We start from the raw sequence: 20,602 nt of genomic DNA on the forward strand, positions 1-20,602 counted from the left end.
TTCACCCATTGGCCAGGGACAGCACCTGGTCCTCTGGGCTCCTCCTCCCTCCCAGAGAGGTCCTCCAGCTCTGTAAGGTCAATCATCACCAAAAGCCTCTGTCTGCTGGATATAGGACAGTTTTGCCGAATATAGGATTCTGCTTATTGGGGATTGTAGCTTTTATTGCTCAGTCCACATCTGCTAATTAAAACCCCAGTTGGAGCTCAGCTGAGCTACATTCACTTGCTCAGAGAGCACTGCTCTCTACCAACGCAAGGCTTTGAAGTTTGGGAGTGTGCTGCTCTCTAGCACCATACAGCTTTGCAGTTTGGACCATGGGGGGAGAGGGCTCCCAGCTTGGGTCCACAGTTTTTACTTACAGAATTTGTGCTGTGATCTTGGGCATTCCTCCCAATTCAGGTTGGTGTATGATGAGTTGATGGTCATGTTTGTCCCCCCATAGTTATTCCAGATTATTTTCTACTTGTTCCTGGCTGTTTATTAGTTATTCCAGGGGGACTAACTAACTTCCACTCCTCTCTATGCCACCATCTTCTTTCTCTCCTTTCCCTCTACTTTTAAAGAGATATTAGGCCTTTGCTTGTGTTATATGGTGCTAATATGCTCTTCCAGTTAGTCAATTTTTATGATGCTTTTGCCACACAAAAAATATTTTATTTTATACAAGTTAACAATCTGTTTTTGCCCCTTCATTTTGAATCACGGTTACAAAGCCTTTTTCTACACTGAAATTTAAGAGCGATTGACCAGTTTTTCTACTAGTAAATCCAGGGTTTCATTTTCTATGCTTAAATTTCTAATCCTTTTTTAATTTATTCTGGTGTATTGTGTGAGACACAGATTTAATTTTAAGTTTTTCTAAATGACTACCTAGTTGTCCCAGCACCATTCCTCAATAAGTGCATCTTCAGTGATTTAACTTCATCACTTCAGTGATTTTTAATTCATCAAAAGAGCTAGTTTAGACATTCAGTGGTAGGGTTTATGAAATATTTAAAAATGCATATATAAATATGCTAATAAGACAGTTACAGAGTGAAAAGTAATTTAGAATAATGCCAATTGATCACATATTAAATCTCCACATGTATTTTGGCCTAATTCTAGACTTTCTTTTGTATCCATTAATATGTTAATTTCCCATCCTTTATTTCACTTGATTCATTAATTGTTTGAGCTTGTTTCAGATAGTTTTCAGTTATATTATCATATCTCTGCAAACTAGAGGTAGTTTTATTCCTTCTTTACCTGTTCTTATGCCTCTAATTGATTTCCCTTGTTTAATTGTCCTGGCTAATGTTTCTAGTACAATGCTAAGCAGTAGTGGAAATAATATACATTCCTGCCTTTCACCTAATCTTAGTGGAAATATTTCTACTTTTACCCTATTAAATGAGATACTGCCTTTAGTATTTTGGAATTCATATTTTAGCATCTTACAAAAGTGTCCCTCCATTCCTATTTTCTTTAGAGTTTCCATCGTGTATGTATGTTGAATCTTATCAAAGGCTTTTTCAGCTTCTATGGAAATAATCATATGATATTATATGGAACTAAAATGAATGAGGCAATAAATGTGAATTAGTGAAAAGACAAGTTATGGAGGATATTTTTATAAGAGATTGACAAGTAGAAAGGCTCATAAATAGAAAAGGGTAAACTTTGTGCAATGTGTATAGTATGTGGAATGGTCTGAATCAGCACAAAGGGGCATTCTGTTTAAAGAAAATGGGAATTATTTTTCTAAGGCATATGTGGGTCTCCCAAACCAAAATGGAAAGGCATCTGATAAAGAACTCAGGGCCAGTCAAGCAAAGACCTGCTATATTTTTATTCCTCATGTTGCTATGGAAACTTTTCAGCTTTGGAATCTGATTTCACAATAAATGCCTAGGAAAATTACACATGATAAGCAACCTGTTGTGCAATTTATCTGAGGTTTCAAGAGACTTTCCAGCTTCCTCAAATTCTTAAACTTTACAAAATAATTTCCTATATATTTCATTATGATGAAGTGAGGTGATAAAAATGTGGGTGATTGGATAGGTCAAGATCTGTTTTAGTTTTATCTATCAAAATATAAAATTAAATATAAGAATAAAATGGAAATAGGGTTTAAAAATACCTTGGGCTTTGGGAATTTTTTTTCAATTTTTTCTTAAAATGGTAAGTAACATCACTTATTCTTATGACCATAAAGACTTCATGCTCAAGAATAAGCAACTTAGGCTAGTTTTCAGTATGTGGTCCTGAGTTGTAGGAGTCAGTTTTCATTTCTATTGAGTTCTTCTGAAAAAAACTTTCAACATAAAAGTGTACATTCCCTCTAAGTAACAAATATTCTTCTGTAGACATCGCTTATAACAATCCAAAGTTAACATGTCAATGGGATAATGGAGAACTATTCTCTCTTACTCAACTCAAATACCTATGACCAATTAATATATAGCCCTAAGAGTCAATAGGATCTTTCCATAAAATCACAATTCCAGTTTAATAGGCTATATGATATGTCCAGGTTGTAGAAATAGTAGATCTGTAGTTATTAGAAATAGGAGTTTCTGAGGAGTTTCTGTTAGTGTGCCTCATTGTAAGAAACTACAAAAACAAATACATATTTTATTCATCAAAAGAGCTGGTTTAGACATTCAGTAGTAGGGGTTATGAAATATTTTCAAATGCATACAAAAATATGCTAATAAGACAGTTGCAGAGTGAAAAAATTAGAATCAAAACTGTTGAATTAGAACAATACCATTAAAAAGACCACTGTCAAGCACTGCCATTTTATTTTCTCTAGAAGAAAATAACTTTTGGAAAGGTTAACATTCTCAGGAATTCAGTGTTATTTAAAAACAGCACAAAGAAAACTGAGAGGAAAACATGTCATTTTATTTACCTAATAATGTTGGTATAAATTAAGTAAAATTTTGACAAAACTGCAAAGGAATTATAAGATGCAAAAATACAAGTACTTATAAGAGGAATAATAGACTTCTAATACTTTCCTATTATCTCAGCATTCTCTGCCTTATAAAGTTTTATTTTCAGTTTGTTTAACTTAGCTCTTATAAAATTATTATTATGCATATTGACCAAGATGCTGATAAATGATACTTGACACTTTTGCTGTCCCTGGAAAAGAATCAATATTTACCCTAAGAGAGTGAATTGGTTTTTCCATCACAAGGTAGGAAATTAGCAAAAAGATTAGTGTTAATGGTCTTTGTGGGTCATGCGGCATGGGGGGGGGGGCTGCAATGCCCCTAAAAAAAGAGAATATGCTGTCTTTTTCTCCCCACCTCCTGAGAATTGTTAATGTAGAATATTAAGATATAGCTGAGGACTATATGAGGTGTGGCAGCGGGATGGACAGGGATGATGTCAGTGGCAGTGATCGTGAAAAGTGCCCAGAGTTTCAAAAAGTTGCTGGATCAGTGTGAGAACAAGGAACTTGAGGCTCCTGAAAGAATTGCTATGCCCCCAGTATATGTCAGCTTCTAGCTTTGTTGCTCCATAATGACATGAATAATGCACATTATCTTTGGAAACAAACAAATCTACATATTCTGAACTTGGGGGTATTTGGTCAGTAGGACAAAGAATCAGAGAGATTTCCAATCATCAGTGTTCACCATTGACTTGAGACAGTCCAGCCAATCTTGGAAGCACTAAGAGATAGATGCAAGGAGGAGATGAGCATGTGCCCTGGTTTCTCAAGCATATGCCTCCATAATCGCCAAAGACTTTGCAGCTTTTGTCAGACTTCCAGTAGAAGAGGCTGGGAAAGGTGTATTAGAACAAGGATGACGAGCTGACTCCAGGTACGAATGGGCCCAAAGAGCCAGTTGCAGGAGTCTTGGATGTTTCTTTTAACAGGTTTATTCTCTCATTAGAGCCTGCCCCAGTCTCACCAATCCCCAATAATAGCAGTTAGCCAGACTGATTCTGTGGCTTTCCTTGAAAAATGATTTGTCATTCTGAGTTCAAGATCCACCTTCAGAATCCTTTGTACCCCACAAACATGGAAATGTAAAACTGCATTTTCAATTTATTGGATGGATTAAGCACCTCAACATTCCTTACTGAGAATGTGATAAGATACAATATATAATATAAAGTATATTATATGTATTTTGTCCTTTAACATTATGCTTAATAGTTGTAAACCATTCTTATTTGCAATGCTTAACAATTTGATGGAAGTTCATCAATATTATGTGGGTAGTTTATTTTTCTAAGTGACTCATAATGTAGCTCTCCAGTTTAAAATAGACAGTGGTTGTCAACTGTTTTTTCCCTAGCACACAAAACTCTCATATGTACCATTAACTGATAATTGTAGTGATTCAATTGGGATTTGAGGATGATTGTTCCCAGTAGGCAATGACACAATTGCTAGTGATTCTGATTCAGTCTCTTTGGAGAATATGCTCTCTTCTTCTCCCCACCTCCTGAGAATCATTAATGTAGATATTAAGATATAGCTGAGGAACAAAAGATCCTTTCTTTAATAAATCAGTTTGTTAAGTTTAGATTTTTTCTGATGGTGTAAGTCCATCAGTTGCTGGCAATGGCAGGTTTGCTGTGAAAATGCAACTTTCTTAAGACAGCCATAAATTTTGTTATAAAATCTCCTTTCAGAAGAAGAGAAAAGTGAGGAGTGCATGATATTGGAACAAAAGCTATTAAGATGAGTGATACACTTTATACACCTATCCTATATTTAGCCTTTGGTCAAGTTCTATCTTTTGCAAAAATACTGAACAACCAATCTGTCATTTTTTGTGTGTGACAACCCTCTGAATATTTGCACTTGCTTATTGTATCTTCAGGTTAATATAGTCTCTAGTTTGTTTATTCTGCATTTGTTCCATAAATATGTAATTGCATTCTTTAAAAAACAGTTAATTTAATGAGATGTTTGTTTCAATGGAACACATACCAACCTCTAAATTATCCTTTTATTTAAAAATGTTTCAAAAAGATACTATTGCTGGCATTATATCTCAACTTGAGTCTAATAAAAGTAAGAAAAGGAGAAAAAGGAGAGACAGAGAGAAGAATGAATCAGTTGCAGCCATAATATACTTTGACCAAATACATAACTGAACCAGATGTCAACCAGAAGTTGCTATATCCTCAATAAACCTTTGGATCTCTTTCATAGCTAAGGCAGAGTAAAATTACAGGAAATAGGCACACATCCACAGTGCTTCCCTCCTTGTCACACCTCATATAACATTTCTGAGATCCCAAACATCAGTCTATAATAGTGGCTAATGACACTGAGCTGCTCGGCTAGAAACATTGCCTATAGTGATCAACACATTTTTTTTTTTTAAGTGGTCCATTCTGGGATAGATGTTTTACATCACATTTTGACCTTTGCTCATTGTCAGATGTATTATCATAGGAAAACCCACAGAACAAAATAATACTGATAAGACATTGGCAAATACCTGCATCAGGATGCAGTTACTTTACAATTTTAAGTCTTCAAAAAAATAAATTATGGGACACAATCCCCCCATAGAATTATCTGATAAAAATAATGCATGGAAAAGACTTCTGAAGCTGTTATTAAACATCTTAAATTTGCAGGTACAATTAACTTTGTTAACGTAAATAATTAAGCAGAAAATTAAGAATGTTTCCATGCATTTTTTTCACAGGTATTTCAATAAGTCCTCCTATTTCAGTATCCTAGGGGAAGAGGTTAAAATGTTTGTACATTTTCTTACTCAGAACAAACTAATTTGATCAGCTGGGAGATATAAAATGTGTCTTAGCATTACAAGCTTTCTTAGTTTGCTGGCTGCTAAAACAAATACCACACAATGGGCTGGCTTAAATGACAGGAATTTACTGGCTCTGGGTTTTGATGACAGAAGTCCAAAACTGAGGAATCAGCAAGGAAGTGCTTTCTCCTGGAAGACTGTGGCTTTCTGGAGCCAGCTGCTTGCATCCTTGGGGTTTTTTTGGCTTTTCTGCCATATTGTGAAGTCCTCTCTCTTTTCTCTTCTTGGTTCTGTTGACATCCAGCTTCTAGCTTCTCATAGCTTTTTTTCCTCTATGCTTGATTTTCATTCTGCTTCTATGGTCTTCATCCATATTGGCTAAAGACCCATCCTCATTCAGTTTGGGCACACCTTAATTAATAACATTGTCAAAGGTCCTATTTCAGATGTGTTCACACACACAGAACCAAGAGTTGGGACCTGAACATGCCTTTTGGCAGGGGGCATGATTCAATCCCCAACATAAGTCAATTTTGTCACTAATTCCTCTCCCCAAGGAAGAACACATACATGGATAGGGGATATAAAGTGGCATTTAACAGGGTGGACTGTGGAATGAGGCTGACCGAGCTAGAAACTCAACTCTGCTGCTTAATAGCCAATGAAGTGGTTCGGCCTGTTTCTCCATTTGTACATGTGATTTAACGGTGCCTAAAGGCTGCAATACTGTGCAGAATCTGGAGTCAGATTGCCCAGCTCTACACTGAGAAGCTGTGCAAATTTGAGCAAGTCTTTTGCATTCTTCATCTGCAAAATACATGCCATGTTTTGTTTTTGTACCTGCCTCACAAGACTATTTTTAGATTTATACAAGACAATGAACGGAAATCATTTAGCACAGTGCCTGACCATAGTAGGCACTTTCAACAAATAGCTGATTTCTATTACTGTTTGCTAAACTAAAATTAAAGATAACCTCAGTGGAAAGCTAAGCTAAGCTAGCGATGGGCTTTCCATAATGTTGAATGCTGAAACTGTTCAAAGAGACGCTGTAGTACTCTGAAACTCACTGAATTAAAAAAACACTTTGTAACATGGCTTATTTTTATTGAAGTATTAGTCTCATCTTAAGTCATTAACACTCCCGGTTATCCCTGACAAAATAGAGTAGCAAAGAAGAATGGCATTTGGGTACCTGGCATTACTCAATGGTCTTAAGCTGGAGTATGTCACCAGTGGCAGTTACCTGAATAGTTACCCATTCTGCTACAGGTTTGCACCTTTCTAATTACAACAGCTCTGTGGATGGCAAATGGCCATCCGAGGAATAGAAAGTTTTCAGCACCAACATGAACTGTGTGTGGTGTTTTACATTGCCACTTGCAGCCTTCTAGAGGTTCACGGATAGAGTCAAAGGCTGGGACTGGGTGAGAGGTAGCACACTCCTGGCTGAGGACTCCATTTCAACTGGAATGTTCAGGACAAATTCAGTCTATGTATACTGTTTATATCTTCTGTCCTTGTTCATATTTCCTGTCATTTACTGGTTTGATTGCTTTCCCATTATACATATGAATGATGTATATATTTTTAAAAATGTAGATATTTGTGTATTTGATATATCTTTTCTTCAAATCTTTTATTTCTTGCTTTTTAATTATTTTTAACTTCCAATATCTCATAAGAATATATTCCTCACAGAGAAACTTAAAAAAGTTGATAAATATATTAGAAATGTAGGATTTATCACATAGGGAAAACAACATCAACTTTAATTATTACAAAATGATTATAATTATTATTACAAGGAACAAATGAACATACTCTAATCATTAATTATATTTAATTAGATGTAATTATAAAATATTTTATTTGAAAAATACGTATTTGATTATCATGCATATGTTATATGTTTAAAATTACAGACACATTTATACATATACATATTTGCATAATTATATAAATAACATTGGTAAATACAAAATCCACATATACACATGGTATATGTAATCCACAAATATACATTATATATAAGGAAATATATGCATATTAGCTTCAGTTAAACCAAACACACTAGAAAAAAGAACATTTCACTCATAAAAACTTAAGTTTTTATGCACTCATATATATTTATTTTTCATTTTCATTGGTAATTTTTCATATGCTATTTTGTGAAGAAATTTAGAAATAAAATTTTATATCCTATTTATTTAATCAATTTGGATATTTTTCTCCTGCTGAAAATTCATATTTAGCTTAAAAAAATGTCAAGGCCCAGAGGTCTACAAAGCAATTATTTTCCAATAATAATGAATTAGTTGAACACAAAGACTTTCAATATAAGATAAGAGTTGTATGAAAGTAATGTATGCATTTTTGGGAACAGAAACCCATTCCAATTTAATTTTAAATCTATTTTTAAAAGTATCCAGGTGTTCTCACTGTGCTAGAATGTCAGAGAATGAAGAAGTAAGAATTTTCCCATTATAATAAGAACAGTTTTTTTCCTTCAACACATTTTGCTAGTGAATCAAATATATGAGATAAATCTTCTGCAATCTTAAATCTCCTTTATGCAAAAGCCATATTCCTGGTCAGTTTTGTTCTGTCTTGTTCCGTCACTTACGTATTACTTCCCACATGAAGTTATAGAAGCCAAGTGATATACATGTCAGATTATAACTTTCAAATTACTCTTCTTTTGAAATTATCCACAGAATAGGATTCAAGTTTAAATTCCTTTAATTCTGCTCTAGTTGTTAAGCTGATTCACAAAACTGTACTGTATCTAATCATCATAATATAGAAAGTTGAACCTAATCAAAGGATATAAGGAAATCTGTGGGCCAAGTCATATTATCTTTTATCCAGTAGAAATACAACTCAACTACCTGAAAGAAATATTTAACTTTTTTTATGGGATAAAATATGAAATAAATTTTTAAACTTTCCTGGAATATCATTTCTAAAAGACTTTTCTATATAAATCCCATCTTGAATATTTTTTCTTAATTCTCAAATTGTCACAATCTTCTTTGTAAAAATTCTTCACACTTTTAAAGTCTTCCTTCTATTCTTTACCCAGTGAAAGAATAACTTATTTTTAAATGTACAAGAGAATCTGCTTACTATTCACATTCTGGTTACAATTAAACTCTGTTCTTACAAGCAGGTATTTCTACAAAATCTCACTTCTCCTTAACTTATTTTGAAATGTAGCATAGATGTATTCTACAACCTTTTAGTTTAAAACCAGTCATACAATTGGTAACTTTTTTCTAAGTTATACAACAAACTTCCCTTCGGCAAAACACTCCTTACGAATGAAAAATAAAATTGAAGACACCCAAAAACAGAAGATACAGAGTGACCAAGGTCATGGGAAGAAGCATAATAAATGGTTTAGAAAGCTCAGGCTTAAGAATTTTTCCTCACCATATGCCAGCTATTGACCAAAGTATTTAATAATGCTGCCATTGACTGATAGAGTAAACAATTGGGAAGCATTAGATTTCAAGAGGTAGATAATGAATTTTGCTTTTAATATATTAAGTATTAGGTGCCTGAAACATATAAGTATAAATTTCACTTATATGACTTCATTAGTTTCCTATTGCTGCTTTAACAAATTACCACAATCTTAGTGACTTAAATTTATTCATTTATAGAGTTGGTTGTCAGATGTCTAAAATCAGTGTTTTGGGAGGACTGTGCTCCTCCTGGAGGTTTCAGGGGTCAATCTGCTTCCTCGCCTTTTCTAGCTTCTAGAGGTGTGACGGCTACTTGCTTGGCTACGTTGTGGTGTTCAGTTGTTTGTCCTAGCAAGCAACAGCCTGATTGTTACTGTGAAGGTATTTTGTAGTTAGATTTGCGTCTAGATTAGTTCATTTCAAACACAATCAACAAAGGAGATTGCCCTCAACAATGAGGGAAATCTTTTCATCCAATAAGTTGGGGAGATCTTCAAAACCAGAACTGAGGATTTCAAAAGTCAGAAAGAAGTATTCCTGGGGAATTCAACTTATATTCATCAAGTTTGCAGCTTATGACCTGCCTTACAGAATTTAGATTTGCTAATCCCCGTGGTCACATTAACAAACACCTATAATAAATCTGCTACTATGTATATACCAATAGCAATATCAACATATATCCTGTCAATTCTGTTTCTCTGGAGAACCCTGACAAATACAAGAAGTGATCTGAATTCCTTGGCTCAACATCCCTTCCCCCATATTCAAAGCACACTACTCCAATCTCTAATTCTGTCTTCATTATCTCCTTTTTCTGATGTTGACATTCTTGTTGATGTTTATAAGGACCTTTGTGATTAGGTTGGGCCCTCTAGAAAATCCAGAATGCTCTCCCCATCTCAAGATCCTTAACTGAATCACTTCACAGTATTCAGAAATTAGGATGCGGACATGTTGAGGAACCCATTGTTCTGTCTACCATACTGACCATTATATATATATGTACTTGGAGTTTCTGATAAAATCTGGAGAATATGTTTGCACTTTTGGAGTCTGTGCAAGTTTGAATGTATTATGTCCCCAGAAAAAGCCATAATCTTTGATGCAATCTTGTGGGGCAGACATATTAGTGGGGATTAAGTTGGAACATTTGGATTAGGTTGTTTGCATGGAAATGCGCCCCACCCAACTGTGGGTGATAACTCTGATGACATGTTTCCATGGAGGCATGGCCCCACCTATTCAGGGTGGGCCTTAATGAGTGGAGCCATATAGATGAGCTGACTGGCAGAGGAAACTCAGTGCAGCTGTGAGTGACATTTTGAAGAGGAGCTACAGCCAAGAGGGACACTTTGAAGAAAGCACAGGAGCTGCAGATGGGAGACAGTTTGAAGACAGATATTGAAAGCAGACTCTTCCTCCAGAGAAACTAGGAGAGGGCAAATATCCCAAGTGCAACTAAGAGTGACAGTCTTGAAGAACTGCAGCCTAGAGAGGAATGTCCTGGGAGAAAGCCATTTTGAAACCAGAACTTTGGAGCAGACACCAGCCACATGCCTTCCTAGCTAACAGAGGTTTTCCGGACATCATTGGCCATCCTCCAGTGAAGGTACCCGATTGCTGATGTGTTACCTTGGACACTTTATGGCCTTAAGACTGTAACTGTGTAACCAAATAAACCCCCTTTTATAAAAGCCAATCCATCTCTGGTGTTTTGCATTCCAGCAGCATTAGCAAACTAGAACAGAGTTATTAGCCCATAGCCAATAATTAAAGCTTTCTTGATGGAGAGATAGAGTGAGAAAAAGGGGTGCTAGGACTAAGCCTTGAGGGATTCCAAAATCTAAGGCCTGGTAGAGGAGAATGAGCTCCTGGATGAAACTGAGAGTAAGAAGAACAGAAGAATGTATCCTCAAAAAGAACCCAAAAGAAGTGAGATGCTGGACAAGTTGCTTAATCTCTCTAATCCTCAATTTTCTCATCTACATCTCCTCCACAGGGCTGTTGTGAGGGTTTGAACAATGTAATGCTTGAGAAACTTTAGTTCAGTGCTTGATGTATAGTAAACAATCCTACAGTGCCAGTTCTTAGTAATAAAATCATAATCATAATTACTGTTAAGGAATGATCCAGTACTAGAAATGTGGTTGCAACACTCAGAGTTCTGTTGAATCCTCCTGGGGCAGGAATTTCTCTTTTGATGTCTAAGCAGTGTGCCCAATATGTTCTTTCTTAGGTTATAGGAATTTTGTGCACTAGAATACTCAGATGCCATGGTTTTAGCTTTTCCTCCTTTTTCCCTGGTATTTACATTTGACACAGAGACCACAGGGGAAAAAAGCAATAGAGACCACAGAACACACAAAGATAAATGAGGAACTGGCCTTCTAAAATAATTTAGGTCAAAGTTCCCCTTTGTAAAAAGAGTGTAGATATTTCTAAGGCTAGTAAAGGGAAAAATTATCAGAATTTCAGGTTCAGAAAGATCTGGGTCAGTACCTATCACTGCTGAAAAATTTTACAAGAATATATTATAAATGATCAATGAAATTTATATTTAAAAATGCTGAAGAATGAGTAGTTTGAATACTTAACATTTTTTCTTTTTGGGGGTTAAATGAGGACTAGAGAGTTGCTGTATTCTTATTCCCTGTGAATAGATCAAGATTACAAACACATCTGACTGTATATTACTCTACAATTCAAGTTCTAACTTATTTTAGCTCAAAAACCACAATACACTTTGTCTTTATCACATATACAACATGAATATCTAGTCTTCTTCTTAAGCAGAGACACAAAAAATAATGTGAGGCCCCTTCTATCTTATTTCATATTTAACATACAAATACCTTTCATTGTTTTCAACCATTTCTGCTGGAGAAGTTTGTGCTGGTTGGAATGTATTATGTTCCCCAAATGCCATTATCTTTGATGCAATCTTGTGGGGCAGACATTTTAGTGCTGATTAGATTGGAATTCTTTGAGTGTTTCCATGGAGATGTGCCCCACCCAACTGTAGGTGATGACTCTGATTATATATTTCCATGGAGTTGTGGCCCCACCCATTCAGGGTGGGCCTTGATCAGTAGAACTATATAAATGAGCTGACAGGCAGAGGGAACTCAGTGCAGCTGAGTGATGTTTTGAAGAGGAGATACAGCCAAGAGGGACGCTTTGAAGAAAGCACAGGAGCTGCAGATGAGAGACAGTTTGAAGATGGCCATTGAAAGCAGACTCATGCTCCAGAGAAGCTGAGAGAGGACAGATATCCCAAATGCAACTAAGAGTGACATTTTTGAGAAACTGCAGCCTAGAGAGGAATATCCTGGGAGAAAGCCATTTTGAAACCAGAACTTTGGAGCAGACGCCAGCCACGTGCCTTCCCGGCTAACAGAGGTTTTCCGGACACTATTGGCCATCCTCCAGTGAAGGTACCTGATTGCTGATGTGTTACCTTGGACACTTTATGGCCTTAAGACTGTAACTGTGTAACCAAATAAACCCCCTTTTATAAAAGCCAATCCATTCCTGGTGTTCTGCATTCTGGCAGCATTAGCAAACCAGAACAAAGTTTATACACTCTGCATAATGATCATGGTAAAGGCTTCATTCATTTTTACAGCACTGTGCTCTAATCAGCAAGTCTCTGATCCTACTGTATCTTCTTTTAAAGGCTTTTCTGAGGGATTTGTTTGGTACATAAATTTAGTGGAATGTGCCATCTGGATCAAAGGAGGCTAGAAAATTAATTTAAAATGTAAATAGTTTATCACTTATTGACACCCATTATCCTAGAAAACTAGACAAGGTAAATATAAATGATGCCTGGAGAATACCAATTATATACAATCCATGCTATAACATGTTTATAATTTTGAATTAGTGTATCAAACAATGCAAATGTGTTACAATGAAAATGGCATGGCCTTTTGATATAAAGTATTTTCCTGTTTCCTATTATCAGCCAGAATGTGGTAGTTCTTTTTTTTTTTTTCCAGGTAAGACTTACTCTAATTATATATTGTTACTTCTTTTTTTCTACTATTGCAGCAATGTTTGGTACCAATTATCCTTGGGTCAATTCAGGATTTCAACAATTTCCAAGACTGCATCAAAACCAGTTGTTATCTCACAACAAAATTCATTTTGTTTTAACTTTCAAAATCATCAACTGTCTATCTCCAGAGGGGACAAAAATTACTTTATAAAGAAGATTGAGATCTTTGTCTGGTGAGAGAACCAAAGTTTCACCAAACTGTTTTACCTCATGTCTTGCCATGGGTAGGCAAGTTTTACACTGTTTTTGGAAATACCCAGGCAATTTAGTTAACATCACTAGAAGACATTCTATATATATATATATATATATATATATATATATATATATATGTAATATATATATATATGTAATATATATATATATGTAATATATATATATGTAATATATATATGTAATATATATATAATTGATACTATATATATGTGTGTGTGTATATATATATGTGTGTGTATATATATACACACAATGCACACACACACACACATACATACATTTAACTGAAGTTTTATTTATAAAAATTTTTCTTTTCCCCTCTTCCATTAGCTTTGCATCTCCTTGTTATACATACAACAATTTATTGTTCACACAGCATGCTATACACTACTATATAATAACAATAAAAGATTGATGTTGCTTTTAAATTTTTCAAAAAACATACAACATAATTCATTAATAAAAACTCTTCTTGGAGGAACATACAAATATGGAATGAGGGAAGGCAAGAAAGAACGCTGTGGGAATAGATTGGGACTGGAAGCATTGGCATGAAATCAAGATTTCTAATATATTTATATATACATATATATGTGCATATGTAGGTTTATGTACATGTATATATGTGTATGTATATGTATATGTTTCATCTCTGCATATTCATGGATGTATTTCCTAGTTCTGTCTCCTGAAGGGCTAAAATTCAAAGAGACTCAAGTATCATTTGAGCACAAATGCCCAAGTTGTGGTCACTAATCCCATTTCCCACTAAAAGGAACTAGGGTTTTTCAGAGAAATGACTGATTCCAGGACTGGGATAAGGTAGGTTCAAAAGGAGCTTGGAAAATCCTTGTTATTCCTCAAAACAGAAAGTGATTTTAAACACACACACACACACACACACACACACACACACACACATGCATATCACAATGACATGGGAACCAACTTTTGGGTTGACACCATTGACTAAATCTTGGACAACTTGAAAACCAAATTTATTAAGAAAAATAATAGATTATAAAACTGAGAAAACAGGAATCACAAATCCATGCCAATAATAAATGGATGGATGGAGAGAGAGAGAGAGAGAGAGAGAGAGAAGGGAGTTCCTTGCTTACAATGGAATGCCAAGGAGTGAGTGAATGCTAAGTGTGGAAGAAGTGTTGGAGGTTGGAAAATCATCATTTTACAACCATTAGGGTAAAGACTAGATATGGAGAACCTCAGTGGATGACAAATCTAGGAGGAAACTTTAATAAGAGGCAAAATATTTGCATGGACTAGAGGTGTGACCCAAAGGGTGCTTATTACTTGCATGTCTCTGTAGGGCGGTGGGCAGTAGTTAGACAGTGGAGAAATCAGACAACTAGACCAGGTAATCAAAGTTAACTACAGCTATGGTGTGATATTCTGAGGTTACAGTTCTAAATGAATTAGCCAAATCTAATTGTAATAACACATCAGAAAACACAAGAAAATGAATATTTTATTTATTTAAAAACAAAAGATTGGGGAGGTGTATTCTTCAAAAATTTCAATGTCATGAAAGAGAAAGAAAGACTGTAGAAATGTTCTAGATTAAAGGGGGCAAACTGCCAAACATCTGACTCTATTGATGGCAGACTGGATGTAATACTGGAAGGAGAAAAATGATGTAAAGCACATCATTGGATCAACAAACAAAATGATGTACAGACAATAGATTACTTAAAATTATTACATCAATGTAAATTTATGAAGTTGGTTATTGTACTGTGGTTATGTAAGAGAATATCTCTATTCTTAGGAAACACACACAGAAGTATTTGTGTTAAATGTCCAAAGGCAAGCCTCAAATAGTTCAAAAACTTTTATCATATCTCATATGCATCTTTTGATAGAGGTAGAATGCAAATAATAAATCCAATGGGGTAAAAAATTAACAGGTGAATTAGTATAAAGGCTATACAATTGTTCCTTGTACAATTTATTTTGCAACATTTTGTAAATTTGAGAATATTTCCAAAAAAAAGTTTTTAAAAAATGCTTCTATGAACAAGCAAAGAAATTTCATACTCTTTATTTATTCAAAAGACTACTCAAAATGTTGTCTCTATCACTGAAGAAAAGTTTATGAAGTTAGAATCCATTCATAATGTTTTATATATATGAGTATAGTGGCATCACTGAAAAGCATATGTAAATTTCTTATAATTTGGAATAAAACAGGTCTAGGCTTTATCTCAATTCAAATACTTTCTAAGATATTTTCTTTTGTTAAAGTTACTTGAATTGTCAGAATTTAAGATTTCATGTCTCTAAAAAGGGACTAATATAACCTTAAAAAGAATGTAGGAACAAAAAATGAAATAATGTCTATGAAAATTATTGAAAAACCCCAAACTCATTGTAGTCCTTGCTCTCCCAGTCTTTTTCTTCTTTTTCTCCAAAAAATAGATAATTTCCAGTTGCCTTTTTTTATTGTTTTATAACTATTTTAACTAAAAAATACAAAAACCAATGCACTAAAATTAAAAAGTGATGTTATTTCCTAAAAATGAAACATTAGCCTTTGAAAATATTAAAGGCAAACAGCCCAATACACGTGATGTCAAACTAGATTTGAATGAAACAACATAAAAGAAAGGAGTAAAAATATTCTTTAGAGGTTAGAAGGATTTTGGACTCAGATTGCTTCATAAGTGTCCTTGATTCTTGTTTTACACTAAAAAAGCAAAAACTGAAAATCACAGTGATGCTTGGTGGGTGAGATTTATGCAAGAAAGGTGACAGCAAACAGGTAACACAAAGAAAATCCTTGGCTCCCAACCAAAAGATAAGCAAATTAATACGCACCGATATATTTCAGGTTTAAATGAAATTTATATGATACATATGTATACTTTTTTATGACTCCCACTTTAACTGGCTTTTAAAAATTAAGCAATTACTTTGACTGGATATTGTCAAATAAGATAGTTTATAAAACTCAGTGAAATTGAAGTGAGGAAGGCATTCTCATGCACTACTGGAAGAGTATATCTTGGTGAATGGTATATGGAAAACAAATCAACCTTAAAAACGTCAGCACATTTTTGGCACATCTATGACTTTCAAGGAAATAAATGTTTTCTATTTATTTAAGGAATAAATTGTTGTGCAAATGTTCAACAACAATTACTTATAACAAATTACTGAAATTAAATGATGGTAGCGATGGTGATTTGTATATATAAATATAGAGACATACAAACACATACATCACATATATGATGCCATAGTCACATGATAAGAATTTTATGTAGTTAATGAAATAAACTGAATGTTATAAGGATAGAAGAATGCTCATAATAATATTAAAGAGATTAGGTTACAAATCTACATATAGAAAACTATTTTTTTGTCTCTTCCAAATTGTGTGTATTTTGAACCAGAAAAAAAGTATACTTTTTAAATTATTTCACAATAAAATAGCCTGAAAAAAATGTTAAAGTGGACAATTAGATATTTTTCTAATGTTTTTAATTTTCCTATTTGGGTAATTTTACTTTGAGAAAGTCAAGGGAGAAGATTTTCTGAGAAAATAAGTCTTGTTCTCTGTGGGACTTGAAGCATAGCTAAAGTGTTCTAGAATAAAAAGAATATATGTCAAACTTTTGTACCAGGGAAAAATAGTAAAGATTAAGATGAAATAAGTAGAAATTAAGAAATATTCTGAGACAAATAACTTTTAGGATAAGCTCATAATGAATATCTAAATTTTCTCTTCTGTAAAAGTAAAAATTTTGACTCAATGATCTCTATGTTCTTTCAGTTCCAACAGATTATGATTCTAAAATCTTATTTCCAAAGATCAAAATCTGTTCCAAAATTTACCATTGCACCATTAATCTCTCCTGCTTTATTGGTATGTGAGGGAAAGGTGAAAATCTTGGTAACTTTTATATGCTTTCTTTACACTTTATTTTAAAATTCTGGTAACTTTAAAGGTCTTATACAACCTTTTTTCCCTGCAGTCCCCGTCCATTCCTTAATTTCTCAGTCTCAGCTTTCAGAGGTTCTAGTCTTTTACTATGTTAATGGTGGAAAGAAAGAGGAATTTTTACCAGATATTTATTTAAGATTTTAGGAACTATCCTTTTGACACCAATCCATATATCTTTGTTATCATTGCTTTATTTTGTTTTGTTTTCCTTCAGCCACTAGAACATATTTCCCTCCTTATTTAAATTGCTTTGCATTCCTGCCATTGGTTTGTGTATGTTGGTGGTGCACCATGTGCTTCACATAAAGTTGCCAGCTTCCCCTGGTGTTACATGACAGCTTCCTTGAAAGATGAAAATAAGGTGCATGCACTTTGTCTAAAAAAGAAACATGATTTGAACTAATGTAAATTTACAGTAGCCAAAGTTACAACCAAATAGAGAACTCTGCAATACCTAGGTGTGGAAACAGTCATAAAGGACAGTTGCAAGGGTGAATATATTAATGTCTGTAACAGGATGTGAGAGCATGCCATGCACACATCTGGGACTCTTCAGGAGTAAGGAAGGGAAAAGATCAGGAAACAGAAGCTGATTAAGTATTGCCTTGCTCTCAATAGGCAAATTAAATTAAAAACAGTCTTGGAGTCTTTTATAAAGTAAATAGAATCACACTTAATAAAGCCAGAAGTGATTCTGTAGCAGTGCAAGTTTTATGTAAGTTCCGTGACTCTTCTGTATAGAATTGTTTCCCTCTGCAGTGTTTCAAGGTCTTCTTTATTCATTCATTCATTTGTTTATGTATTTTTAATATGCTCAATGGAAAGGGTTCTTAGTGAGGATTAGTGCTTTTACCCTATTTCCTCTAAACTATTTACTGTTTAATTTCTTCAAAAGTGAAATCACAGAGCAAAGGGAGGCTAGAAGGCCGTATATAGACATTGAAGAGATAAAAACAAAAAGTTAAGGAGGGAATCAGGACAGGAGTGAAGTATAAGAAGAAGTGTAAGTCAAAGTGTAAGAAGAAGGCTAGGGATTCACCAGGGAAATAATAAGTTATACCTGACTGTATATAATAATCTTAATGGCATTTTTTTCAATAAATCTAAGGGATAATAGCATTAATATTTATAAAAATATTTGTTCAAGAAGTCTCATCTCCAATGAGCACAGAAAATAATTTAGAAAGTTTGAACATAAGATATAATGGACTTTTGGAATGTATTTAAAGGTGCTCAAGTAATTGTTGATGATGATAAGTATAGTTCCATAATTCTATAGGATATAGAGTTTTATATAGGATATAGAATGCATGCCTATACATTAAGTAAGCTGTTTCAATAATTTTATTGTGCTCAAGGATAAGGAAACAACAAAGATGACTATTTATGTGTGTGTGTGTGTGTGTATGTATGTGTATATATGTATGTATATATCAATACCCTCATAGACAATTAGGGGAATTGATCATTAGGTCAATTTGGAATATGGGCTCTTACATGGAGTTAGATACTTTAATTCCTGAACTGAGATTGGGAGAAGATCAAAGATGATGGAAAATTTTATTTCCTGGAAATGAGCAGAAATTTCATGGAATTTATCCTATATTTAATCCAAGGGAAAAGAAAAGGTAGATGGTTGAACAGGTAGCAGAAGATGAAAATTAAAATTTCCATTTACATCATACAGAACATCTGTTCAATGTAACAGCTACACTTGGGTAAATTTCAAAAGCAATTAATCATATCACATTTTCAGAAAATGATGCAGTAAAACTAGGGATTAATAATAAAACAATTAAACATTAAAGTTGCAATTAACAAATATTCTGTAATTGGGTCCAGAAGAATCCTAAGGCCAAAATGTGGTAGATTGAATTATGTACCCTGTGGTGGTTTGGAACTATGTACCCCCAGAAAAACATGTTCTTAAACTTAATCCATTCCTGTAGGTGTGGACCCATTGCAAATGGGACTTTCAGATGAGGTTACTTCAATTAAAATGTGGTCACCTCAATCAGGATGGGTCTTAATCCTATTACTGCAGTTCTTTACAAGCAGAATGAAATTCAGACAGACGGAGAAAAAGTCATAGGAAGCAAGAAGTCAAAAGCCTCAGAAGGAGCAGCCAGAAACTGAATGTCAACAGAATGCAGAAGAGATGGGAGAGGCCAGAAAATGCTGCTGGGTGTATTGCTATGTTACAAGATAACCAAGAACAAATGATCACTGACAGCTAGCCCCAGAAAGCCAGTCTTCCAGGAGTCAACATCACCCTGATGACATTGCATAGTGGCTGACATGAGACTTTCTTTAGATGGACACAGCCAGCTCGGTGAGCATGTAAAGATGCAGTTAGTGCAATATATACTCTGAGCTCACCCTGTTCCCTTCCTCAGATCTCCTTTTTAAGCCAAAGAGTGAGAAAATCATGGATATAGTTCCTATAGCTCAGCCTCACCAGGTAGAGTGAGGATGTTGAAAGGTGGGGGATGGATCTGAGAAGGCAAATGAAAGATATCCAGCCACCATCAAGTTTGTTTTCTTTACAAACTCATGAAATTCTGTAGCTATTATATAAACTGGAATTACATGAACTGAGGTATTGTATGAAGCATGCATGACAGATAACAGCTAATCCAACCTAAACTTGGTGAGATTTCAAGGAGATTAAACAAAAGTAAAGGGAATAGATGATAGAAGCAAAGAAATAATAGGAGAAACATATCCTAGATCAAAAAGCTGATTTTATAGCTCTAAAGAATATACTTAATATACACAATACTTAATATATACACAAATTCAAGTATAGTATAGGGAATTGGCATCTTAAGAGAACTAATGTGAGCAAATAAACCAGATAAATATAATATTAAGTAGCATGCTGAATGGTAAAAAGAATGATAATATCCAAAAATTGTCCATGTCCTAGTCCCCAGAACCTGTGCTTGTTACCTTACAGGGCAAAAGGGACTTTGCAGATTTGATTAAGTTAAGGATATTGAAATGGGAAGATTATCCTGGATTATCCAATTGGGCCCAATGTAATCACAGTGGTCTTTATAAAGGAGAGGCAAGAGGGTCAAAGTCAGAGAATGTGCCTATGGAAACAGAGTATGGGGTGATACTTTGAAGCTGTAGAAGG

At 34.4% G+C, this 20,602-nt stretch overlaps 1 pseudogene; it reads left to right on the top strand.

Moving 5' to 3' along the window:
- Window positions 1–3,384: 3,384 nt before the first annotated feature.
- Window positions 3,385–3,940, top strand: LOC119530530 (annotated as a pseudogene).
- The last annotated feature ends 16,662 nt before the right edge of the window (window positions 3,941–20,602 follow it).

This window comes from Choloepus didactylus, chromosome 3, assembly GCF_015220235.1.
Source record: "Choloepus didactylus isolate mChoDid1 chromosome 3, mChoDid1.pri, whole genome shotgun sequence".
Classification (NCBI taxonomy): domain Eukaryota; kingdom Metazoa; phylum Chordata; class Mammalia; order Pilosa; family Megalonychidae; genus Choloepus; species Choloepus didactylus.